At 48.6% G+C, this 26,789-nt stretch overlaps 1 pseudogene; it reads left to right on the top strand.

Moving 5' to 3' along the window:
* The first annotated feature begins 15,984 nt into the window (after window positions 1-15,984).
* Window positions 15,985-16,430, top strand: LOC101841375 (annotated as a pseudogene).
* Window positions 16,431-26,789: the final 10,359 nt, after the last annotated feature.

The raw sequence follows: 26,789 nt of genomic DNA, 5'->3' as shown, positions 1-26,789 counted from the left end.
GAGGGGAGAGAGAAAAGAGAGGAGAGGAGGAGAGTTGGAGAGAGGAGAGAGAAAGGGAGAGAAAGAATGTAGGAGAACACCGAGTGACTGAATACTTGCACGGTGTCTATGAGAAACGAGGATAGGGCAGGGCAGAGCCTAGGAACCAGCCAGGGTGTTCACGTGTCGACTAGAGGTGCGAGGCGCTGCAGGTGATGGGCAGGCTCTGGGAAACGGGGTGGTGTGGGTGGAGAGACAGTGGCGGGTACTACCACATCTCATGTTCTGGCTCCTGGACATGCTCACTCCTCACAAAAGTCATCCGTCCAAGGCAGGGACACGCAGCCCACTCATGAGACTTCATGTGACACCGCGCTCACACTCCCGTGTCACCAGAGAGTGTCACAGTGAAATGTGGGCAGGGTGTGCTCAGCAAGTGCGATTGACGGTTGTGGAACAGGGTGTCCTGTGGTGGGTGACAAGGTGCTCAGCGCAGGGCCAGTCAGACCAGTGCCAGGCGCTGTCTCGGGACTGGCAGGGTGGGCCTGCTTCCTCACATCCCCTCACCTGTTTGGCTGCTCTTAGGTTAAGACAGAAGCTTCTCAGGAGACCCCCATGGTCACGGCCATAGTTCCAGTCTCCAAGATGTGCCCGCTCCCCTGGTAATGGCACAACCTGGTTTCCTGACCCAGCTGGCAGGCAGTCAGCACCCACCAGGCCTGAACACAGACCCAAGGTGTCACAGCAGGACCTGTGGGTAGAGAAATGGGATCTGAACCCAGCGTGGTTTCCCAGTCACCCAAGTGTGGGCCTTGTCCTGTCCAACTCTCCTGCACCTGTTGGCTAAGCCAGCTCCTACTCAGGAACATCAGAGGTTCGAGCCTTCTGTCTACCCCAGGGGGTTTCATGCACGCTCCACCCTGAGACACTGCGGCTATGGGGCTCTGGGAATGGAGCCAGTAGAGGGATGCTATGTGGCACCCTAAAGAGCACCACCTCTGTTTCTGTGGCATCAGGACTCACCTGAGAAAGAGGAGCAGTGAACCAGGAGCCTAGCTCGAAGTCTGCTAGGACCAAAGGCCTGGGGTCAGTCCTGTGAAGCCCCAGATGATGCCAGCAGGGTCCTGGATCCTAGAAAGAGCTACCAGTCAGCTCTCTGCTTTCACACCAAGCCTCCTCATCCCACACTTGAAAATCACATCTGGAATTAACTAAAACCCAAGCACCTGAGCACAGCTGTGAGTGGTTTTTGCAACTGGATTGTTAAGTGGGAAGACCCACCCTGAGCAATGATAATCTGAGGTTGGAAGAGCCACCCTTAACCTGGGCCACAGCTTCTCATGGCAGCCCACATAAAAGGACAGGGAAAAAGGAAGCCTTGGCCCCTTTCTGGTCTCCTCTCTCTCAATGGCAAGTTCATCTGTCCTGCTGCTGAGTCAATGCTTTCAAAGGCATTAGAGACCGCTTCTTCAGGATTCCAACGCATGCTGAAGACCAGCTGAGACATCCAGCCTCATGGACTGAGCAACTATTGGAATCTTAGACTGCATTGGTAAATAGACAGGCATTGTTGGGCTAGCAGGGCCACAGCCTGTAAGTCGTTCTAATGAATCCCCACCCCTCACTGTGTGTGCGTGTGCATGCAAGTGTGTGTGTGTGTGTGTGTGTGTGTGTGTGTGTGTGTGTGTGCTCTATCAGTTCTGTTCCTCCCCAGAAAGCCCTGACTTATATACTATTCGTCTCTACACTTTCCCTGCGGGATGCTGGCTGTTTTCTGTGGATAATGACATCTGATGAAATGGATTCTATCCAATGAAGCAGAATTCTGTCTGGAGATGTGGCAGGCTGCCTTTCACTCTTGGCAGAGCAAAAGAAACCAAGGTCATTACTATCTCTCCCTTGCCCATGAAGCATGCCCAGGTTACAGACTGAATAAATATAGATAGACATAGACCTAGACATATAGACATAGACGTAGATATAGATATATAGAGACGGACAGACAGACATGAGATGAGAGACAGAGATAAAGATACAACTATAGACAAACAGAGACAAGTGTAGTTAGAGATGATAGATACATGTTAAGGCAGAGGCTTCCTCGGGAGACCCCTGTGGTCACAGCCATAGTTCCAGTCTCCAAGATGCCCCTGCTTCCCAGCAATGACACAACTTGGTTTCCTGACCCAGCACCAGGCAGTCAGCACTAGCTGGGCTTGGTTGCCATGGACTCCTGGCTCCTATAATGGTTTGCTCACAGACTCACTTCTAGTCCACAAATATGTTTAACTAACTTCTAGACCTGTCTCAAAAAAGGGGAGCAGGAAGAGAGTCAGGGTGCAGCTCCGTCTATAACAGGTGCCTGTTCAATGCGTGGGAAAATGTAGCTTCTCAGATTTCCTAACGGGGCAGAGTGGGAAGAAAAGCATCAGGCCCACCACACAGGGAAACTTCCTTTAAAATCCTCTGTGTCTCTGCCCCGAGTCACATATTACCTAAGACTTGTCCCAAACTCTCCTCTTCCCAAAACAACAGAAAAGGCAAGTTGCACAATGATTTTTTAAAAACCATCAAAAAGCTTGCAAGCCTTCAATGTACCTTAACTCTGGGATGCCCAGCCATGGTCCTGAAGTACCTGGTCACATGTGGTTCTAGGGTGTCTGGCCACAGTTGTAAAGTGCTTGCCCATGGTCTGAGAGCACAGACCATGGCTGTGGGGTATCTGGCCATGTTTCTGGGGTATTTGGCCATAGTTCTGGAGTCTCTGGCCACCATGTATACAGAGATTTCACTATTGGCTCAGATGTGGTCATGACTCAAGTGGGGCCAGTGGGAAAAGATGGAACTTGAAACATGCTAATACCACCAACAATGTTATTACCGGAAATTAAAACATTGTAAGACCACTTCACCTATTCAGTATGGCTGTCACTAATAAATCTACAACAAATGTCGGGAAGGAACCCTTATTCACTGTTGGTGGGAGTGTGAATTAATAACGGCATTGTGGAAATCAGTTTAGAGGTTAATCAAAAAATTAAAAATAGAACTATGATATGACCCAGTTATTTCACTCCTGGGTGTATACCCAGAGAACTCCATACCCTTCATACAGATATTTGTGCCCCACGTTTACTCACTGGAACAAAGAATTTGAGCCAACCAAGTTGACAACAAATGGATGGATAATGAAATTTTGGTGTATATTCATGGAACGGAATAGAATTCAGTTCCAAAGAAAAGTGCAATAGCAAAACTTGCAGGAAAATTGACTGGCCTAGAATGTACACTATTAAGTGAGGTTATGCAATGCCAGAAAGAAAGAAACCTGTTCTCTCTTATATGTTGAATCTAGACAATAATGTATGTGCACATGTAAACAAATGTACATGTGGTTGCAGTTTAACATACAGTCAAAAGAACAAGAAAGGCTGACCAGTGGGGAATAAGGATGGACTGAATGCAGGCAATGGACGTGAGTCATGAAAAGGAATGCAGGCCTAACGGTCCAGCTCTAACTCTGTTGTGGGTTTTTTAGTTTTGGTAGTAGGTAAGTGTATTCTATAATAAGTACAAAATGCAGTGCGATGCCCCACAGCTTCCATCCTGAATGGCAACTCTTAACTATATATGGGTTCATGGAGTCGTATAATCTTTAAGTCGGGTTAATTTCAATGTGTGATTGTTTTTATTTGCAAATTTTTATAATTAAAGTCTAAAATGAATTTTTCAAATATCCTAAATATGAACTTGAACATGATCTGGCTGTGCTGTTAGTTGCATGCATGTGTTTTGTATGTGTGAAGACTGAAGGACAATTTGCAGCAGACTGTCTTTGCCTCACACTGGATGGGTCCCAGAGAGCAAACTCTGATGGTACTGCTAGGCAGCAAACACCTTTGCCCACGGAGCAAGCATTTCACCGCCCCATGCTACATTTCACCTAGCAGCAAGCCTTGGGATCCACACACAGCGCTGAGCCTGTAGACATAACCCTGCCTGTTACACGTGATGACTCTTAAGAGAACAAAGCCCATGCTGTGTTCTTACCACAACAAAGGTTTTAATCATAAAGAAAAATAAAAGTGTCATCTATCCCATGTCAAAGCTCAGTCCTGTATGTGAGTCCCAGTGGTTTTCCATTTTGCTTTACTATGTGTGAAATATACAAGTGTTCTAAATATCACATGCTGGCCAGATTGAGTGGTACAGGCCTGCAATCCCAGCACCTAGGAAGCTGAGGTAGGAGGATTGCAAGCTCTAAGCCAACATGAACTACACGGTTAGTATGAAAGAGCTTCCTGGTGATCATAATGATATAATTATGCCAGATCATTCCAAAAGGCAGGAAGTACCCTTTCTTAATGCCCAAGTCCCACACCTTTTCACTGGGTGTCTAGAAACACGGTTGTGTGCTGTTTGGTATCTGTCCTTCCCTACCAGGCCTTTTGTTCATGAGAGCACATAGGTCCCATTTAGCTAGAAAAAGAAACATGGGTGCACCTTTCATGGTCTTCTTGATACATTCATACTGATAGCTAGCTGCAGCTGATGTGGGTTCAGTGTGAAGGAGGAGTCTTGGAAGAGTCTTAGCTCTCAGTGGGTTTGATTTGGGGTTCAATACTTTTGGGTAATCAACAGCCACCGGAGCTATCTCAAGCCAGTGGCTTACCCTGTCCTTGTCCCACACCCGAGAAGAGTAAGGAAACACAGGCAAGCAGAGCAAGTGTAGTTTGTTTGTTTTTAAGGGATGAAGAATTTTCCAGAGCAGGGCCTCTGAGGGAGGAATGCCATGGCCCGCATGATCTGCCCATTGTGGATTTTAAAGGTGGGAACCGGATGGAGACTGAGGTCAGCCTGTGCAGTCGCAGCTAGTATCCAGTCATGGTTCCCCACACACTTTTATAGGGAGATCACATGCCTGTAGACAGACCAGGAATCGCCAACAGCATTGCAGAGCTGAGAAAAATGCATGTTCTGCCCTCCCCCACACATGCAAATGTGTAAAAACCATAAACTCCTAAAGCAATGAGTTCAACCTGAAATTTGCTACGAAACAAGCCCTCAGGCTGCTAAGAATATGTCCCACCAGAAGCAAGTCTTCCAGGCTAGGAAATGCCAGCCAGTGAGGACATCACCCCACCTAGCCAGCTCCCCCACCCAGCTCCACGATCACCAGAATAACACAGGTATCAGTCGCCACACCTGATCTAGGTGGCTCCAAAGCTAAAGACATTTGGAACAGTGACTCCATGGTGCATGATGGCTCATGGATCACAAATGCTGGGGCTGGGGCTGGGGCCCGGGGCCGGGGCTGGGCTGGGGCTGGGGCTGGGGCTGGGGCTGGGGCTGGGGCTGGGGGCTGGGGGCTGGGGCTGGGGCTTTGTCTTCATTCTTGTGTTTCTTGAGAAGGTCAGGTTGACAGTGTCCGGGGCAGCCCCGCAACACAGTCATTTCACCATTCACCTTAACCAACAGACTGGCATGCATTCCCTGGTGGCAATTCTTATGCACCGAACCTGCCACCGCCTCTTCAAAACACTGCTGGTTTCCACGGAAACCAGAAGGCACTCTGGCTGGCAGAGCTGCTGGGAATTGCAAATCGAGATGCCCCAAACTACCCCTGCAGCACATTTCTTAGCCCTGATTTGAAGGAGAAACAGTAGCTCAGATTTGCAGTGGAGATGGGGCAGAGGTGGGGGGGGGGGTAGGGAGGAGGGAGTGGGGATGGGGTAGGTGAAGCCCTAGAGAAAAGACTTGAGACCCTGTTTCCAGACCCTAGCATCTTGTCTGACCTCATCACACTTTCTGGATCCCAGCAACCTGACTGGGTTGCTTCCTTTCGGAAATGATCTCCCAGGAGATGCAGAGAAGGTGGATCTGGGATGTGGGGGCTCCTGGAGTTAGGGTCTGGCTTGCCAGTCTTAAGACTGGTGTTCTGACAAGGCAACACAGGTCACAATGTGCCTGAGGGCACCAAGCCAACCCAGAGTCCTCTGTTGCCCATCTCCCTCCTCCTTTCCCCGCTGAGAAAAGGCTGCGTGCACAGAGGTGATTATATTTCTGTTCTCAAAATCCGCTATGTGAGACAGGAATGCAAAATGAAAGGGAAGAATCTCTAGCAGCTGCTGGCCGGTGCATCACAAGAAGGGATTTTAAAAGACAACCAAACCTCTGGGCTTTAGGGTTTTTTAATTTTTATTTTTTCAGTACATTGAAAAAGTACTTAGAGAAAAGCTACAGACCAAAGCTAGGCATGACAACACATACCTGTAATCCCAGCCCTTGGGAGGCAGAGGTGGGTGGGGCAGGAGATGAGGCTAGCTCATTCTATATGAGACCCTGACTCAAAACAAGGTATTAGACAAAGTGAACCCCTCCCCCGTTTTTTACCCTGTAATGGCATCCAAGCTTGATGGCTGGTGGATTTTCCTGGTGTTGGCCAAGGACGGGTTTGTGGGTAAGGTGTTTGCTGTGTGCATGGGCGTGAGGACCTGACTTTAATCCCCAGCACCCATGTAAAAAGTCAGGTTTAGCGGTATCCACTTGTAATCCTCATGGGGGGGGGCAGGGCTGAGGATGACTGGCCAGTCAGCATGTGAGAGGCCCTGTTACAAGAAACAGGTGGGAGGTGTCTGAGGAGAGACACCAAAATCGTTTTCTCACCTCCACAAGCTCACAGGTGACACACACCTCAAAACTACCTGTGACCTTTGCCATTTCACTGTTCCCATGACACAAATGGTCAATGGCACGCCTGTTTCAAACAAAAACATTTCAGCTCCTCCTCCAGCTGCCCAAGAGAGAAACTGTAATTAGCTTCGGCTTCGCCTCAGCCCTCCCATTCACTGTCTTCATCCACTCCTTGTCCCTATTATGAAAAGCTACAGGTGAGCCGCTTTACAAAGGCTGGGTACCAAGTACGGAACCGGGAGGGGGATGCTCTGAGCTTGAGGCCAGCCTGGGTAACAGAGTAAGGTCCAGCCTAGCCTGGGCTACAGAGTGAGACCCTGTTTCAAACGTTTTGTTTTTATTTGGGACACAGTCCAGGAGGTGCAGAGTCTGAAGGCCTGACCTGCTAATGGCCTTCATGCTGGCAGAGTCCCAAGATAGCACAGAATATTGTGTGGCAAGAAACAGCCAGGCTGATCTCTCTCCCTCTCCTAAAGTCACCAGAAATCAATCACACAGGCTCACCCTAGGACCTTGCCCTGTCATAATCGCCTCTTAGAGGCCACATCCCTGAATGTCGTATTGTAATTTCTTTTCATCACTCAGTACCTAACAATGGGGACAGGACTTCAACGTGAGTGAGTTCAAAGCTGCTTCCAAGCATTGTATCTTGTTCACTTCATATTCTGAACATTTATCAAGTTGCCTTGTCTTTCCCAGGATCATGACAGATGTCCTATGTAGATGTTATTTACCTCTTGTTGTGGCCTCTGACTTAACACTTCTGCTCCATGAACGTGTCCCCCTCACAGCTATCCTCAGTCTAGTTAGCCTGGTCAAAGGTAGATTTAAAGCTCTACCGCAGTGAGGCTGTGGTCTGGCAACCTTGTCACTGACACAGGGCTCAGGGACAAATATCCAAACTGTACGCAACACCAGGGCTTCAAGTGGTGAGTTGACTTGAAGTGCAGTGGCATAAGAAGCTCCAGCTGTCCCGAAGTGTGGGATGAGTGGGGGAGTGCAGGTTGGAAGTCCTCATGAATACAGTCACTATGGCCACAAGGAGTGTGTGTGAGTGAGAAGATCACTAGGGAGACAATGGAGCTAAATCTGGGCATAGCAAATGAGGGGACATGGCTGGATGTGGCATCTCATATTCAAAGGGCAGACTCTGGAGGAATGTGGTCCAATAAGAGAGGAAGGAAAGGCAGGAGCACCATTTGGTTTGGGCATAGGCAGAAGTAATTATTAAAAGTTGTTAAAAAGTCTTTTGATAAGAGATAGGATTACCTGCTGCAACACATTTTCATGGACATGGACACATCACCACCACCACCACCAATAATACCATCACCACCACCATTACCATCAATAACACCATCTCTACCATCACCACCATCAATAACACCATCTCTACCATCACCACCATCAATAACACCATCTCTACCACCACCACTATTAATAGCACCACTACCAATAACACTGTCATTATCACCACTGCCACCATCAATAACACCATCACTGCCACCACCAGCCACCATCATATTGCCATCACCACAGATATCACCGCCTTTAGCTCCACCTTCAGCACTGCCCCAGCCCTGCAAGCAGCTCCAGACAGGCGAGGGTCCCACGTTCTCCCCCCTTCCCCCGCAGTGCTTTGTCATCAGAGACAGACCTGGAGCCGACAGCCTCTCCGTGGATCTGGAGAGTCGGGGCCATCTGTCCTGTCAGCATGTGTTTTACATTTCAGGAAGTCATCAGAGGCAACAGTGTGTTTCTCCTGTCATTCTCCCTGCCAAGCCCACCCCTCTGTGCCCATGGAAACATTGACTGTGGGCACACACTTCCTGAGGCCAGCTGAACAAGTGCATTTAGGGATAGCTGATGTTGGTGGGGGGGGACAGGAAAGAAAAGAAAGTAAAAGTTGAGAATCCAAAAAAACAGTTATGAAATAATAGGAAAATTCCTCCTTCCTACGCCACGTCTTTTGGGAAGTGGAGGATGGGAAGCCACATCTCTGGCAAAACCGCCCTGGTTGCCGTGTTCACATTCCAAGCACTTGTTTAAGGCCCAGCGGTGGCTGCTAATTGGTCACTGGGTTAAGTTTGCTAACAGCACAGCTGGCACAACTGACAGATTCATGCTCAGAGGAGTATCTGACACAGGGCAGACGCATGAGCTAATGGACATCGGCGAGCTAAAGACAGCCTTATCTTAGTGTGCGAGAAAGTTGGATATTTGGTCATATTCTGGGAGACCCTGGCAGAATAGAGCAGGGGAGGGCTATGGGGTAGCTAACTCTTTCCTTTCATAGGTCATCCTTGGCAGCTTGGAAAGGCCCCATGTGTGACTGCTCTGACCTCAAAGCCTGAATGTTTCTGAGCGATTCGGAGGTAAGCTGGGAGAAGTCCACACTAAGGGAGACACCAGAAAGCCACTAGTTCTGCATGGCAAGCTACATGGTTCACAGTGTGACCTCCCAAGACCTAAGCACTGACCACCTGAGCCATGGCTCAGAGACCCAGCCCTGCCCTGGAGGCTCTTGGTTGTGTGGACTAGCCCATAGGCAAGCTTGTGGGATGGAATAGTCTTAATTACTGACCCAGCCCTGGGCAAGTAGTCCATGGTGGTTACAAAAGCTGTTCTAGTTAACTTTGACTGTCAACCAAACACAGCCTAGGGGCAGCTGGGAATAAAGTCTCCACTGAGGGGTTGTTCACATCAAGTTGGCCTATGTGTTAGGTGTCAATCAATGCAGGAGGACCCAGTCCACTGTGGGCTGCACCATTCCCTAGGCAGATAGTCCTGGGTTGTACAAGAAAACCAGCTAAGTGTGAATCTGAGCAAGCCAACAAGCAGCATCCAGGAATGTGGCTGGTGACCAGGGGACTTAACTCTCTTTTCTCCTTAAACTTCACTGTGTTTCTTTCTCCCTAAATACCAGGAAACTCTGAGTGCCTGCATCTTGCCAAGTCAGCCAGTCAAGCAAGGTGGCTGTAGGCTCCTCCCTCAGAGCAACGACACAAGCCTCTTGAGTGGCAGCTGTGGCAGGAGGGAGGTGCTCCATGCAGGTGCTCCAGGCCTGCCTTATACTGCAGAAGCATTAGTTTGGTGTGCATTGAGGGAGATATGCCCCCCGGAAATTTTCTACAGGAGTTGCAGATTCCATTAATAGCAAGCAGATTAGGGACACATCTCCAGGGATGGCCATCCAATGAAAGGTGCCTCTTGCTCTATCCAAACTAAGTCAGCACCTGAACAGCTTTGCTTCTGAAGCAATGCTAAAGTTTGTACTTGTGCTGGGCCCCAGGTTTCCCAGAACCCAGATTCTTGCTGGCCAGAAGTCAAAGGACTTGGACAATAGTTGAGTGCACCCACAAGGCAATAAAGCCAGCTTCTAGTGTCCTAAGCAGGGATCCTACGCTCCTGATTTGTGTCCCAGATGGTGATCTGGTACCTTCCTCTTGTGTCTCAGTCCTCCTCACTGTCCTGATGTCCCAGGAAGCTCACTGTGAGGACTCCAACAGTGGGTGCTCTCCTCTTTGGCATCCAGCTAGAGACACTGGAAGGATGCCACCCCTGAGCAGGTGAATAAGAAAGCAAGTTGAGCAAGCCAGTAAGGAGTGTTCCTCCTTGGTTTCTTCTTCATTCCCCTGCCTTGAGTTCCAGCTCTGACTTCCCTCAATGATAGATTGTGACCTGTAACTTGAAATGGAACCTTCCTTCTTCAAGCTGTTTCCGTTCCTGATGTTTATCACAATAACAGAAACCAAACTAAGACAACTTGTAAATATTTGTGTCTACACCTGTGACCTGGACTGTCTTCAGCCTTGATCAGAGAAGTGTCTTTGTGCAGAGAGCAGCTGATGCTGAGAGTAGGGCTGGAGAGATGGCTCAGAGGTTAAGAGCACTGATTGTTCTTCTGGAGGTCCTGAGTTCAATTCCCAGCAACCACATGGTTGCTCACAACCACCTTGAGATCTGGTACCCTCTGCTGGCCTGCAGGCAGAAGGCTGTATACACAATAAATAAATAAATAAAATATTTTTTTAAAGTGCTGAGAGTAAAGGAGCTCATCCCTAAGTGGGACATCCATATCGACCCCACAACCGCCATCACCCAGGCCTGGGAAACATCATGGAAAAGGAGACAGAAAGAATGTAGGAGTCGGGCTGGAGAGATGGCTCAGAGGTTAAGAGCACTGGCTGCTCTTCCAGAGGTCCTGAGTTCAATTCCCAGCAACCATATGGTGGCTCACAACCATCTGTAATGAGATCTGGTACCCTCTTCTGGCATGCAGGCAGAACATTGTATACATATTAATAAATAAATAAAATCTTTAAAAAAAGACATGAGTGTATGGGGCCACACTTAAAAAAAAAAAAGAATGTAGGAGTCAGGGTGAGGAAAAAAGCTGTAAACACTGTCTTCTGGACATGGCATGGCCATTGCACTCACAGACCCAGCAACTATGGTTGTCTACAGGTGATCAAATCAGCCAACATTCCAGCATAATGAGGTAGCCGACCTCCAAGCCCCACCCCTTTCTGACCTCCAGGCCCCACCCCTTTCTGAACTATTGACACTGGAGACCATTTTTTTTTGAAGCTGTGGCCACAAGAGGATTTCCCATAATCCAGTGAATGCCCCAAACTCATGGGCAGCACTGACTGGATTTAGTGGATTATTTAAAAAAAAAAAAGACACAAAATTGGGAGGAGGATGTTTTGGGGAACTGGAGGGGGAAATGAAATTAGATATGATCATATTTCAAGTATACATATATGAAATTCTCAAAAAATAAAGTAAAATTAGATAGAGAGAGTAGTAGAGAAAGACACCCAATGTCAGCCTCTGGTCACACCACACCACACACACACACACACACACACACACACACACACACACACGACACACACACACACACCCCACACACAAACCACACACACACACCACACACACATACCACACACACACATACACCACACACACACACACACACAGACACACACACACACCACACACACATACCACACACACACACACACACACACACACACACCTGAACTGTTGTCCAGTTCACGTTCCTGCACACTCCCCGTTCACCCTGTCCCAGCCCCATGAGCTCTGTGCCATCCCCTAAACAAGCATGCGCACACCGTAGCCTTCACATCCCTGTACCTTTCCGTCTCTGCTTGCTGTCAGCTTCCAGGTGGGGAATTCTCAGACACTGCCAAGCCCAATCCTCGTTCCTATGAACTCCTGAAGCATATATCCACCTTTCCTTTCTAACTTTTTTTTTGCCATGTGGTTGTAGGATCTTTAAATTCAAGGGACACAGAAGGTGACAGAGTAACCCATCAGCCCACCCTCTTGGTCTGGCTATTGTTTCTCCATTTTTGATGAAGATAGGGAGCCAAGGAACATCACCTCACTATCAGCACTCACACACGTACAGAGTAAAGACAGTGACAAGTGACAGCCACCAGTGGTGCCAGGGATGACAGTAAGCCTTACACACAGGCAATTATGTATGTCACAAACATGCCCCACCATGGCTGAATAGCACCTCTTTCCGAGAGAGCCTGGAAATTTTTCTTCTTACAAGACTTTCTAAGTGTGTATTATTGTGGGGTGTGACACATTGTGGGGGTGCCTGAATGTGGAGGTCAGAGGACAGTTTTGTGGAGTTAGGTTCTCCTCTTCACCACGTGGGTTCCAGATGTGGGACTCGGGTTTTCAGGTGTGTGCAGAAACTCCCTTTTCCTGATGAGCCATCTTGCTAGCCTGTTTTCTGTTTGTTTTTAAAACTTGTATAATTGTTAATCATAGCTGTTACCTTGATAGGCCTTGCATCACCTGGGAGATGGTGGGCCTCTGGGAATGCCTATGAGAGAGTACCCTCACTAGGTTTAGATGGGGAAGACCCGCCCACTCTGGGCAGAACCATTCCCTAGTCTGGGATCCTGGACTGAATGTAAAGGAGAAGTGTACTGAACACAAGCCTTCCTTGCTCTTTCTTGAGCGTGGATGTGATGGGAGCATCGGTCTCACAATCCTGCTGGCCATGGCCCCCTCCCATATGGACTACACCCTAGAGCCACAAGCCAGAACTAATCCTTTCTCCCGGAAGTTGCTTTGTCAGCTACTAGATCACAGCAACAGAGAAAGGAGCTGAGGACAAGAGGTGTCTTGTAACTTTTAAATGTTGACATGTTTGAAAATCTTTCTGAAGACTGCATTACAAGTCCCCCCCCCCCCCCCGTACTGAGTTACCTCAGTGCTTACCCATATCCCATTGATGCTGTGTGGCCAGTATGCTTATCTCTGTTGTGTGTTGAATGAGTAATGGAACTCTGGAGGCCTCCTCTGGAAGGTTTTAGAGTTTAGAAGTAACCGGGAAGTCTAAGGTGGGCTGGGGATGGGAGAGTCTGTCTCCACTAGGCAGTCTGTGATGCCAGCTCTGTCTGCTCTGCTCCTGGGCTCAGAATGTTTATAAAGACGAAATTCCTAAGCTAGCTGTGGTGGCACGGACACTTCTGAGGCTGTACAGGTACAGCTCTGTGAGCTCCAGGCCAGCCAAGGTTACACAGAAAGACCCTGTGTTAAAAGATGAATAAATCAGAAGGCTAAATGCTTATATTACTTTCTTATTGTGCTTTCTTGGGTCAAAACTGCTCAGTCTACTTTGACATAACCGTGCCTCATTTGTACAGCCAGTGTGGTACATCAAGGCACTGTCTGTCCAATAATCTGCATATGTGTGGTGCACACTGGGGAGAGGTTACGTGTGTGTGTGTGTGTGTGCGTGTGTGTGTGTGTGTGTGTGTGTGTGAGAGAGAGAGAGAGAGAGAGAGAGAGAGAGAGAGAGAGAGAGAGAGAGAGAGAAAGCCAGGAATCAACCTTGACTGTCTTTCTTCGGGAGCTATCTGTCTTGGGTTTTCTGTTTGTTTGTTTGTTTGTTTGTTTGTTTGTTTGTTTATGGGACACTGTCTTTCATTGGCCTAGAGCTTGCTGATTAGACTGGCTCTCCATAAAATCCCCATGCTGTCTGTCTCCATCTCCCCAAAGCTGAGATTATAGCCACACGCCACTACCCTCAGAAGGTGGGTCTAGGATCAAACTCAGGTCCTCACACTAGCACAGCCAGCACTCTGCCAACTGAGCAAATCCCCTTTCCAAGTTCAATGAAGATCACCTCAACTGGATTCAGAAGTGGAAGCCTGTACTTGGTCCAGTCTGTTCCCATAAGAAAGTCTCATGGGAACAAAGTGTGTCATCAAGACGAGAGCTACTGCGGACAAGAGCTGAGTCATAGTTTGGGGTTGGCTCCGGGCTGACTCTTTCGATATCGGAACCTAAGCTCTACTCGTTTGCTTTCCCCTATGGGAGCACTCACCCTTACCCTTTGTGCCTAACATGCCAGCCAGTTTGATGTTGCTATAGCAAAATGCCCCAAGTTGGATACTCTTTTAACACTATCACCTCGAGAATCTGTGTCAGCATATGCCACTTACCCAAAGCTAGTCCAGTGCACCTAAGGGACACAGAGCGACCAGATCACTTTGGATAGTTTTGTCATCACCATGACAGAATACCAACGTGGCACATGCCATGTCAGGGAAGTGGCTCACAGTGCTGGGAGCATGTGGCTGGACTCCTCACCTCCTTCCAACTCAGTGGAGTAGAAAACGGTAGACAGAAAGAGGGTCTGGGCTAAACCTCCATCCTCTTAAAGATCCCGTGACATTCTGAGACAGCTCCATCAGCTTAGGATCAAGTCTGGGCTTTCCGCAACCAGACTGTAGCACAGTGACCCAGTATGAGTAATGAGGAAATGAATCGGGCTGACCCAGTGACAGGCAGGCTTTTTTGCAGAGAGGTTCTGAGTAATTCACTTACTCCAGCATCTGGAAGCAGGTCCTCGCTGCCCACGTGTCTGGCCCCACAATTTACGCCATAAGCAGGAAGTTCAAATGCCAAATGGATGTCAGCAGCACATTATTGGATTAGTGTGGGTGATCTTGACCGCTTTTGGAACGTGTTCATTTTGGAACACCTGCTTGTGGCTCTGCTTTCTGGACGGAATGCCCCTGGTGTCCATGCCAACCAAAAAATTGCTACCTTCAATGTGAGTTCCATTTGGAGGGTTGCAAACTCATCTAGGATGCTGGGTTTTGACTTCTCTTTGGTTCCCAGGGTGGAGGTTCCCATTCATCTGGGGCTTTTGAGGGAAATAGTCACACCATTTTTTTAAATTTCCTATATTAGTTACTTCTCTCATTCTTATCACCAAATACGTAGTTCAAGGACTGCAATCTGCCAAGAGTCCAAGGTGGCTGGTCACATACCACCTGAGATCAGGAACGCTGGCATTCAGCTCAACTTTTCCAGACTTCCTTTTTTATTCAGCCTGGATCCATGCAGTCCATGGGATGATGCTCCCCACACTCACGGTGTTTCTTCCTATCTCAGTTAAATGTATCCAAAAAGACCCTCATGGACTTGCCCAGATGTGTCTCCTAGGAAACTCCAAATCCTGTCAACTCGATGGTAACATTAACCATCACACACACACACACACACACACACACACACACTCACGATGGTGAATAAAATTGTCAGAAAGCCAGCTGCCAGAGGGAATTACCAGAAACCCCAAAGGTGGCACCAGCAACTCCAAGTTGAACCATTCTAAAATGACCAGTCCTGTGCTGCAAACAACTTGCATCATATTAGAAACTCACACCCCAAACTTTCAAAACCTCGCTTTGCCTAGTCACATTTTATCATTTGTGACATTTCAACCATTCAGAGAGGCAAATCGAACAAACTACACGTTATGCTCAACTTTATCCATTCTTAACATTTTACCATTTGTGACATTTCAACCATTCAGAGAGACAGATGGAACAAACGACACGTTATGCTCAACTTTATCCATTCTTAACATTTTGCTTCACAGCATCTGTGTTGGTCAGGCTCACACAACGTTTTTGCTATTAATAAATATTAGTATATATTTTTACACTTTATACTACACTATCCACCAATACAGAATTTGTTCTAATCCATCTATGTATTACAGGCTGGTCTCAAATCTATAGTAATCCTTTTGCCTCAGCCTCTTGAATTCTGGGATTACAGACACTTGACACTTCAAAGATCTTTCTAGACCAGTGGATTCTGTCTCTGGCTTGTGCTCACTGAATTTTTTTCTACATTAAAAAATGCAAGGAGATGCACAGGGGGCGGGGCAGGGCCTGCCTAGTCGGGTTCCTGGCAGGAGATTCCCTGGAAGCCAACTGGGTTAGCCATCTTGGGAATCCCATGACTGTTCTTACTGAGCTCTGGGACCCCTTTGCCCATGTCAGCAGAGCATCCGGCCAGTGCTGCTTCAGCACCTCTGGGAACCTCAATGCAACCCAGAAGATGACTCTGGTGAGTATAGTGGACAATAGTGCCCTGGGAACACCCCATACCATCAGCCTCCTCGATGCATCCAAGTCTATAACAAGAGTGGGGTGGGCAAGGTCGGCGACCAGATTCTGAAGAAGAAAGCACTCATTGTGGGACATCACATGCCTGGCTCCCGAATGAAACCAAGGTTTGACTCCAACGACATGGTCCTCATTGAGGACAATAGGAACCCTGTAGGGACTCGAATTGAAACACATATCCCAACCAGCCTTCCCAAGAGGGAAGGTGAGTATTCCAAGGTGTTGGCCAAAGCTCAGAACTTTGTGTGAGCAGAACAGCTCTGAGCCATGCAGCCATTCCCTTCATGCTGGTGACAATGTTCCAAACAGAATAAGTGTTTTAATGTGTGTTTTCTTCCTAAAAAATGCAAGGAACATTCTTGAACACACACACACACACACACACATACACATATATCCTTCTCTGAAAATTTATCCAAAGCAATGGGTGTTAAACTTTCCTAACTTCCAGCCACTATGAGAAAAAAGGCTTCTGCCGGGATCTCTCCACTCACACACACGTGCACACACATGCAGCACTCTCTACTCTGCCAGGCACTCTGTCATTCCCTTCTACTTCTACTTTGCTCTGCGTTCTTAGGTGATGGATTTTTGTCAAAATTGTTTTCTGTATATTTAAGATGATCACAGACTAGTTTTAAAATTCTTTCTGTAGAACAGTAGGATGGCTCAGAGGGTAAGGGTGCATGCCACCATGTGTCAGTGGGACAGTGGCATGGCTCAGTGCATAAGGGTGCGTGACACAGCCCGAGTTGTAGCCTGGGTATAGCAAGCCTCTGTCTAAAAATGAGTTAAATTAGGCACTATGGGAAATGCAGGCGTTCTCCCTGCCCTCCATTCCAAGTGCTTTTTTTCTTCTTCTTAGCTTTCCATTGTAAGCGTTTCGTCGGGATGGGTCAGGACAGGATGGAACAGGAGTGGGTTAGGTATTCTGGCACTCGGGAGTCACAGAATACCCAGTGTTACACAGCTCAGGTGGAAAGGTATCCTGGAGCTCGGGAGCCAAGGATACTGAGTGTTACACAGCTCAGGTAGAAAGGTATCCTGGAGCTCGGGAGCCAAGGACCACCACGGGTTGCAGTAAGCTTGGCAGCTTACAGCCTTGCCTCAGAGAAAGGCTTCTCCGGTGTGTCAGCTCCGCTCCGGCACGGCAGGACAGGGTCTTCCAGCTGGGGATGTTCGCCTAGTGTAGCAGTTTTGCTCCGCAGGAGGTTTCTCGGGCGAAGTTGCTACAGTTCAGCTCTGCTCCTGGAGAGCCGAGCGGAGAGCAGGGAGCCGGGCGGGAGCAGAGTGTAACAACTCCGCTCTGCCAAGGAAGGTTTCCCGGGCAAGTGTTACAGCGCTGCTCGCTCTGCTCTGCTCTGCTCTGCCCAGGGTCGCCTCTGCTCGCTCTGCTCTGCTCTGCCCAGGGTCGCCTTTGCTCTGTCGCAGCCGCAAAGAAGATCTTCACCCCGAAGCTCATCCAAAGGTGTTTATTGGAAGACAGCTGGACCAGCCAAGCTGAACATACACAGGGTTTATATAGGGGTTCCTGGGGTTGGGGAAGTTTTTCCAGGGTAGGGATTGGTCCGATTTCAGTGCTGAGCTCAGATTGGCTAGAGCTCTGCTCCGGGATTGGTTACTTTTTTACACAGGATTAGGGTCAGATTTGGCTCTGGTTTCAGGGCCAAAGTGTGTTTCTTTCTCTGGTCCTTTTTAGCCTTTTGGCTCCAATTTTAGGGCCAGGGTACATTTCTTTCACTGACTCTGATTCCAGGGACAAAGTGTGTTCCTTTGGCACTGGTTTTAGGGTCAGGGTACATTTCTTTGGTTCTGGTTGCAGGGCCAAAGTGTGTTTCTTTGGCTCTGCTCAGGGTGTGTTTCTTTGACTGGTCCCTTTTCCCTACATTCCCCCTTTTTTGTTTAATAAAACTGGGGTTTGGAAAAGGGGCGGTGTTATCATTAGACTACTTCCTGCTGAATGGGGGCGTCGAGGTTCATGGGGCAATCTTCATCTTTGTCCAGATGTGTCCAGGTGTTGTAGCTTTCTGGTTCCTTAGCTAGGGGCTGATAACCCTGTAATAACAACTGGTTGAAAGTTTGGTTAGAAATTTTTTGAACTTGTTGTTGAAGGAATCTAGACAAAAAATTTATAAGACAGGGTGCCACTAGTAGAATTAAGAAAACAGAGAGAAGAGGAGTTAGAAAAGGTAGCATCCAGTTCCATATTGGATTATTAGTGATCCACTGGCCAGAGCTATCAAGTTGTTCTTTATATTTTTGAAGGTCTGTTTGAAGTTGTTGAATTTTATCCTTTACTATTCCTGACTGGTTAACATAAAAGCAACATTCTTCCCCGAGAAAGAGGCAAAGTCCACCTCTTTCTGCTGTTAGTAAATCTAGTCCTCTCCGATTTTGTAGTACTACAGCAGATAGGGAGTCTATCTGACCCTGAAGGGTGAGGATGGTTTGAGTTACCTGTTGGAAATCCTGGATGAATTGTGAGGAAAGCCTATGGTACATCGTTAGGGAAATGGTTAATCCTGCTGTTCCTGTGGCCACACCTGCAGTTATGCCCAGAGCTGCCAGGAGGGGTACGATCTGAATTGCTCGCTTGTCATGTCGTCCTGCTATAAACTGAGTGATGGGAATTGGTAGGGGCTCTTTACCAGGTATCACTCCTAATTTAGGGAAGAGGAACACCAGGGTACATGTCCCAGACCAACTGGCAGGCAGGCAGTGGTATACCTGTGTGCCACAGAGAATCGACGCATTGTGAATATTTGGACATAGGGGCTGTGTGGTAGTATTAAGTGTTATGGTATTGTTGTAGTCTTTAGAATCTAGAATGCCCACAAGGTGTGTTCCTGCTGAGCTAAAGCAGTCTGAGATACCGAAGAGAGAGATGTGGGAGAGATAAGGGGTGGTAGTAATGTTTGGCTCAGAGCAGTTTAGAAGTGGCAAAGTGGGAAAATCTGTTAAGACAATGGGTGAGGCCACAAAGGGTGGTTGTGAGTTTGACCCAGGAGGGACACACAACCAGCATTCTTCAAAGCGGTTAGGCAAGACATTATTTAATAGCTTGTATGTAGAGATTAAGGTTTGAAATAAGAGATGGTATGACAGGTTTAGGAAGGAGCTGCCATCCGTATACCATGTATAGGTGGCTTGGGGTAGAGCTCCCTCATGTATATGTGTAGGATGAGGTAGTAACTCTTCTAGGGTCTCAATGTAAGAGTGAGATGGGGAGTATTTTGAGACTGGTTGGGGGAGAAGATTTGAAATATTAAGAGGTGGGCATGGCTGAAAGGTAAGTGTTGTATCCTCTACTAATGCTACCTGAAGGGAGAGAACTCTGGAGGGGGTAATGTTTGGAGACCCTTATATGTTAGAAGATGGGACAGGTGGTGAGGAGAGAGGACAGTAGTAGGAGACCCAAAGGTTAACTTCTTTGATTCTCGTATGAGGAGTTCAGCTGCAGCCAGAGCCCGCAGACAAGGTGCCCAACCTTGGATAGTGTGGTCTAATTTTTTTGATAAGTATGCGACTGGTGCAAAGGAAGGTCCCAGTTGGTGACCCAGGACCCCGAGGGCATATCCCTCTTTCTCAGTAACATAGAGAGAGAAGGGACGCGTTAAGTCTGGAAGGTGTAAGGCTGGAGCCTGTAGGAGGGCCTGTTGAAGCTGACGAAATGGCTTGGTAACAGGTGCAAGGAGAGGCTCATGTGATGGGCCAAGGGCTGCCTGATACAGAGGGCGAGCAAGAAGGGAGAAGGAAGGAATCCAAGAACGTAAGAAGCTGGCCATTCCTAGGAAGGATAAGATTTCATCCTTTGTGGTGGGGACTGTAAGTGATTGTATTAGGTTTTTTCTATCTAGGGTAATAGCCTTATGAGTTGGAGTAATAGTTAGTCCTAGGTAAGTTACCTGAGGAATGGACAGCTGGACCTTAGAGGGTGATACCCTATATCCTCGGCTACATAGAAAATTTAACAAAGTAGAGGTGTCGGCCTGGCTTATTTCTAGGGATGGACTACAAAGGAGAAGGTCATCTACGTACTGTATCAACTTGGATTTTGGGAGAGACAAAGAGAATAAATCAGAGGCTAGGGCCTGACCGAATAAATGGGGGCTGTCCCGGAACCCTTGAGGTAGGACTGTCCAAGTAAGTTGTGTAGAAATGTGAGTGTCTGGGTCAGTCCAAGTAAAGGCAAAGATATTTTGTGACTGGGGGTCTAGAGGAATAGAAAAGAAGGCATCCTTGAGATCAAGGACAGAGAAATGAGAAGTTTTTGAAGGGATGGTGGAGAGTAGAGTATAAGGATTGGGAACTACAGGATGAAGGGGCACTACTGCTGAGTTAATAAGTCGGAGATCCTGAACCAGGCGGTAGGTTCCATTAGGTTTTTTGACTGCAAGTATGGGGGTGTTGAAGGGGGAAGAAGTGGGGCAAAGAAGACTTTTTCTCAGGAGGTCAGAGATGAGAGGTTTGAGTCCCCTGAGACTTTGGAGTGAAAGTGGGTATTGAGCCTTAGTTATATATTTGGCAGGGTTTTGTAGTCGGATGATTAGAGGGGTGTGATGTTTGGCTATAGAGGGATTTTGGGTGTCCCATACCTGAGGATATACCTGAGAGGATGGTAAGGGAAGAAGTGTGTTAGACTGTGTGGTTTGTAGGAGGAGGAGAAGGGGAACAGCTGGCAAACCTGAGGCCAAACGGATAGGAGGAGCAAAAGAAATGGAGGCTCCCACTTTGGCTAAAGGTCCCTTCCCAGCAATGGGATGGGACAGGTTGGTATCACTAGGAAGGAATGAGTAAGGGGGATACCCTTAAAGATACAGTTAAGTGGTGGGGTTTGTTGGGCCTGATAGGGCTGTCCTCCTACTCCGACAATAGAGGAACAAGAAAGAGTGGTTGGTCCCCAAAAATTTGTCAAGACTGAAAAAGTGGCTCCAGTGTCCAGGAGGAAGGAGATAGGCCTCCCTGATACTATGATAACTACCCGAGGCTCCCTGTCGGAGATGGCGGTGGTCAGGCCAAGGGAGCCCGGGCCCCATCGTCAGTCATCAATGGCCAGGCCAAGGAGGTCAGTTGAAGGGCGATCTGGGATTGATGTCCCCATGCTGTCAGGAACATGGGGGCAATCAATGCCCCAGTGTCCCTCTTGATGGCACCTTGGACATGGTCCTGGTGGTTTACGAGGGTTTGGACAGGCCCGGGCCCAGTGGCCTTCCTGACCGCATTTGAAACAAGGACGTAGGAGCCTTTGTCCTTTGGGAGCCTGGGCTTTCGTTTTGGCTGGCCAAGAGCTTTTAGCCATCATTAGGTATTTTTGTTTTTGGGCCTTTTTATCCCTTCCATGGTACACCTTGAATGCCACATTTAGGGCTTCTGACTGTGGAGTTAAGGGGCCCTTTTCTAGACGTCTGAGTTTGGCCCTAATATCAGGGTAACTTTGGGAAAAAAAGTAGGTCATAAGGAGTTGGTTTCCATCTTGAGTCTCAGGATCCACATTGGTGTATTGTAAGAGGGCCTTTGTAAGACGGTCTAGGAATTGGGATGGGTTTTCATCCTTGTCCTGGATGACCCTTTGGATCCTTTCATAATTTACTGCTTTAAGAGCAGCCTTACGGAGACCAGCCAGGAGACAAGTTAAAAACCGCTTCCTAGCTAGAATGCCCCCTGGGGTATTGTAATCCCAGTCAGGTTCCTGGTCAGGAACTGCCATAGATCCAACTGGGTAGGTATCATCAGTTTGATGGATGTCATCTGCATAGATTCTAGCCTGTTCCCAAACTCGCCTGCGTTCCTCAGGGAGGAGATTGTTGGTAAGAATCATATAAACATCATGGAAGGTAAGGTTATAGGACTGGGTAATATACTGGAATTCTTTAATAAAGGTGGAAGGGTTGGCACTATAGGATCCCAATCTTTTGTCTATTTGGGAGAGTTCAGTCAATGAGAAGGGGACATGAACTTTGACTAAGCCATCCACCCCAGCAACCTCTCGCAAGGGGAGAACTGGAGCTGGTTTAGGTTGGGGAGGTAAAGGGGGTGGTCCCTTAGTGGAGCGGGACCGAGTAGTGGGAGGACTAGGGACTGTTGGTGGTGAGCTGAAGGAGGGTGCCAGTGAATGCTGACTAGGGTGACTTGTCACTGAAGAGGGAGGAAGGGAAATCGGAGGGGCCAGCACAAGAGGAGGAGCTGAGGGTTTTGTTCGACGGGGAGAAGGCTCATTGGCTGGATCAAAAGTAGTGGAGGGATTATCTTGTTTAGACTTCCTAGCCAAAAGAAGTTGAGTGGGAGAGCATGAGGCACAGAGAGAAGGCTTGGAGCGTAGCAGAGAGAAAGCCTGGACATAGAAAATCTCCTTCCATTTCTCCAATCGCTCACAGTAGTTGTAAAGGTCCCGAATAATATTGGGATCGAGGGTGCCATTACGTGGCCATTTGGACTGATTATCTAAATGGTATTTAGGCCAAATTTTATTGCAAAAGCGAATAAGTTTAGAACCCTTTAGTTCAGGTGTCAGGTGTAGAGACTTGAGGTTTTCTAGGAGGCATCCCAAGGGGGAATGGGAGGGTACGGATGACACGGTTCCCATGGATGAGAAGGAAAAGGTCACTGCAGCCTGTAGTCAAGGGCGTCCCCAGGACTCAGGGAGGACCACCGAAAGAGGACCAAGCCGTTCAGAGGGTCGTCACCCAACTCAACGGGGGTCAGGCTTAGCCCGGCTAAGCCAGAAGAGACTCGGCGCCTGGTACCAGGGCTTTTCTAGAGGCCAGAAGGCGTAGACGGAAACCGAGCTCTAAAAGGGTCTCATCCAAAGGAAAGGGTCAGGATTGGAATCGTAGAAGCCGCAAGGGCCTAGAGGAGCTGTGCAACGACAGCCAGCTCCAAGGGAGGAGGTCAGGAAGGGACGCAATGACCCGGTGGGGCCTAAGGAAACTGCAGGATTGCAATTTCAAGGGTGGTAGGCTGGGGTAAGGTGAGGAGGGTCAGCTGTAGCCTTAAGGGCCTTGGCTGGGGTACCTCCGTCTCTACAAGTATCCCTGACTTAGGGAGCTGAAGGGGAGACTTACCCAATCGTTGATGGTGGATGTAGTGTCAAGCGATTGGTGAGCTGGAAGGCGAGTCTGCTGCAGGCCAACTGGAGATGAGAGATAGGGTCCCAGTGCGGCTCAGACCACGAAGGGGAGCACAGGCACCAGGAGAGCCTATCCAAGTCACGGGTAGACTGAAGATGAGGGATAGGATCCCAGTGCGGCTCAGACCATGAAAGGGAGCACAGGCACCAGGAGAGCCTATCCCGGGTTTCGGCACCAAATGTAAGCGTTTCGTCGGGATGGGTCAGGACAGGATGGAACAGGAGTGGGTTAGGTATTCTGGCACTCGGGAGTCACAGAATACCCAGTGTTACACAGCTCAGGTGGAAAGGTATCCTGGAGCTCGGGAGCCAAGGATACTGAGTGTTACACAGCTCAGGTAGAAAGGTATCCTGGAGCTCGGGAGCCAAGGACCACCACGGGTTGCAGTAAGCTTGGCAGCTTACAGCCTTGCCTCAGAGAAAGGCTTCTCCGGTGTGTCAGCTCCGCTCCGGCACGGCAGGACAGGGTCTTCCAGCTGGGGATGTTCGCCTAGTGTAGCAGTTTTGCTCCGCAGGAGGTTTCTCGGGCGAAGTTGCTACAGTTCAGCTCTGCTCCTGGAGAGCCGAGCGGAGAGCAGGGAGCCGGGCGGGAGCAGAGTGTAACAACTCCGCTCTGCCAAGGAAGGTTTCCCGGGCAAGTGTTACAGCGCTGCTCGCTCTGCTCTGCTCTGCTCTGCCCAGGGTCGCCTCTGCTCGCTCTGCTCTGCTCTGCCCAGGGTCGCCTTTGCTCTGTCGCAGCCGCAAAGAAGATCTTCACCCCGAAGCTCATCCAAAGGTGTTTATTGGAAGACAGCTGGACCAGCCAAGCTGAACATACACAGGGTTTATATAGGGGTTCCTGGGGTTGGGGAAGTTTTTCCAGGGTAGGGATTGGTCCGATTTCAGTGCTGAGCTCAGATTGGCTAGAGCTCTGCTCCGGGATTGGTTACTTTTTTACACAGGATTAGGGTCAGATTTGGCTCTGGTTTCAGGGCCAAAGTGTGTTTCTTTCTCTGGTCCTTTTTAGCCTTTTGGCTCCAATTTTAGGGCCAGGGTACATTTCTTTCACTGACTCTGATTCCAGGGACAAAGTGTGTTCCTTTGGCACTGGTTTTAGGGTCAGGGTACATTTCTTTGGTTCTGGTTGCAGGGCCAAAGTGTGTTTCTTTGGCTCTGCTCAGGGTGTGTTTCTTTGACTGGTCCCTTTTCCCTACATCCATGAACTTAAAAATCCTATGATGCCAGAAAGCCTCCTCCAAGGGATATTTTTGCATGTATGAATGCAGAACATCCTATGTAAGAGAACACACATGTGTTCCTCTTCTACTGCCACAGGAATACACATATAGACCTGCACATGCACATTAAGCAGGTGCCTTCATTAGTTCCTTGCTTCTGTGAAGATACCATAACCAAGGCAACTTACAGTTCCAGAGGGTGAGTCATGGTCGGGAGTACGGCAGCTGGGTGCTTACACCCTATCTGTGAGTCAAATAGGAGAGAGAGAGAGAGAGAGAGAGAGAGAGAGAGAGAGAGAGAGAGAGAGAGAGAGAGAGAGAGAGAGCACAAGAGCCATAAGAGCGCTAACTGGGCCTGGGCTTTTGAAACCTTAAAGCCCACACCCAGTGACACACCTCCTCCAACAAGGCCACGCCTCCTAATCCTTCCTTAATAGTTCCAGCAGCAGGGAACCAGCATTCAAACAGAAACAGCCTTAGGGGTGAGGGCATTCTTGTGCAAACCCCATAAAGAAGAAAATGATATCATAATGCATTGTGTGTGTGAGTGTGTGTGTGTGTGTGTGTGTGTGTGTGTGTGTGTGTAACTTACCTAGAAACTTAACCTTGGATCCATGGATCCATCCCTTTCTTTTCAAAAATGTTATCCTATTACATCTCGAAAGCACCTACATTGCATGGTGAAGTAAGTTATAGGCTGCTCGTTTTCTTTTGTGTGGTGTTCTGGGGGGAGGCTAGCGACAGAACCCAGACTGGCCTAGAACTCCTGTCTTGGCTCTTTACATTCTAGGACTCAGGCATGTGTCCCTACCCAAACTAAGCTGTTGGTTGGGCCTTAACCTGCACACAATTGTGACTTGAACAGACTTTCCGAATCTCATTCCAGAGTAGCCCTACACATTCTCTGTTGTTTTACTATGGCCTTGATTGAGCTGGGACCTCATGCAAGCCCACCCCACCCCCACCTCCCGAAACACGCACTCACACCCCATCTGCAGAGGCAGGGAGTCAGTGGCCCACAAGCTCCCGGTGGTGTAACGATGGCTGTGCAGCCTAGAGTGGGCTGCCATGACTGCCCTCAACAAGGCAGGAGGGAGGAGAACCTCTGGCAGCCTCCCTGGAGGCAGGCAATTTAGACGCTCTTAGTTCTGCTCTCAACCCTTCCGCTAGCACAGTGGCCATGTGTCCGCAGTTCGCACCCCCAGAGTCCCCTCGGCAAGTCCTGCACACGCTTTTCTGGCAGAACTCACCTACTAAGTTCATTGGAGCTTGACCGAGATTGGGGTCATATTCATTTTCTGAGACTCTCAGCCAATTTAAAAAAAAAATGAAATAGCCAGAAGGGTTATCAGAGCCATGTCTGGAATCTGGCCACCGAACAAGTAAACACTCTTTAACAAACACGGAACCCTGTAATCACACTGGTCACAGATAATTACAAGATTCATAGACAATATTAATTCGTAATGCAACTGCAGATGGTGCAGTCCGGGAATGGAACGCAGACGGGCGGCCGTATGAAACACAGCGTTCTTTATGCATAAGTGACTTGGGCAAGACTAAATTTGGGCAACTTTCTAAACGTGAAGCAGGACACAAGACACATTCTTTCTGTGGCCACTCGGCCCAGTTACTCAACTGGAGCAGAAGGGGCTTGGTGTGTAGCCCTCTATAGCCCGCGTCTGTGTTCTGAGGCCGGTGCGTTTTACAGGGTCTCAATTGTGAATGCTCCAATCTAAGTCATATTCATGGTTTGATCGTTTGTTCCTCCGTCTATGGCACCATTTGGGGAGGCCCTGGAGCCGAGAGGAGATGGGTCCAGCTGCAGGAAGCAGGCAGTGGAAGTGGGTTTTGACAGACAAATAAACTGTTGGGTTTTTTTTTTTTTGCCCCAGTTTCCTGAGCCTGGATCTCACATTTCCATGCCCACCAACCCTCCGTGCCTTTTCTGCCACGATGAACTTAAAAACCTTTGACCCATGAACCCAGACAAGCCTTCCTCTTCAAGCGGTTTCTCTCCGATGTTTTGGTCGCAGCCATGTGGAAGAACCTAGTAAATCAATGGACGCAGTTTGGGTTATTGTATTAAAACAAACAGTGGGGGGGGGGATGTTCGTCTACTTCTGGAGTTGTGATGAGGGCTTAAGAGATAGAGGTGAGGACTCTGGGACATGGAGGAGTCGGTTCTGAGCTGAGCCAGGAAACGGGTTCAGGGTGAGGCAAGTGGGTTCTTGGCCACCAACAGTAGAAGTGGTACGAGCTTGGGTGAAGAGCCTGGGGGTTCTGGGACAG

The sequence above is a fragment of the Mesocricetus auratus genome, unplaced genomic scaffold, assembly GCF_017639785.1.
Source record: "Mesocricetus auratus isolate SY011 unplaced genomic scaffold, BCM_Maur_2.0 Super-Scaffold_100025, whole genome shotgun sequence".
Classification (NCBI taxonomy): Eukaryota; Metazoa; Chordata; class Mammalia; order Rodentia; family Cricetidae; genus Mesocricetus; species Mesocricetus auratus.
This window is presented reverse-complemented; position numbering and strand designations above follow the sequence as displayed.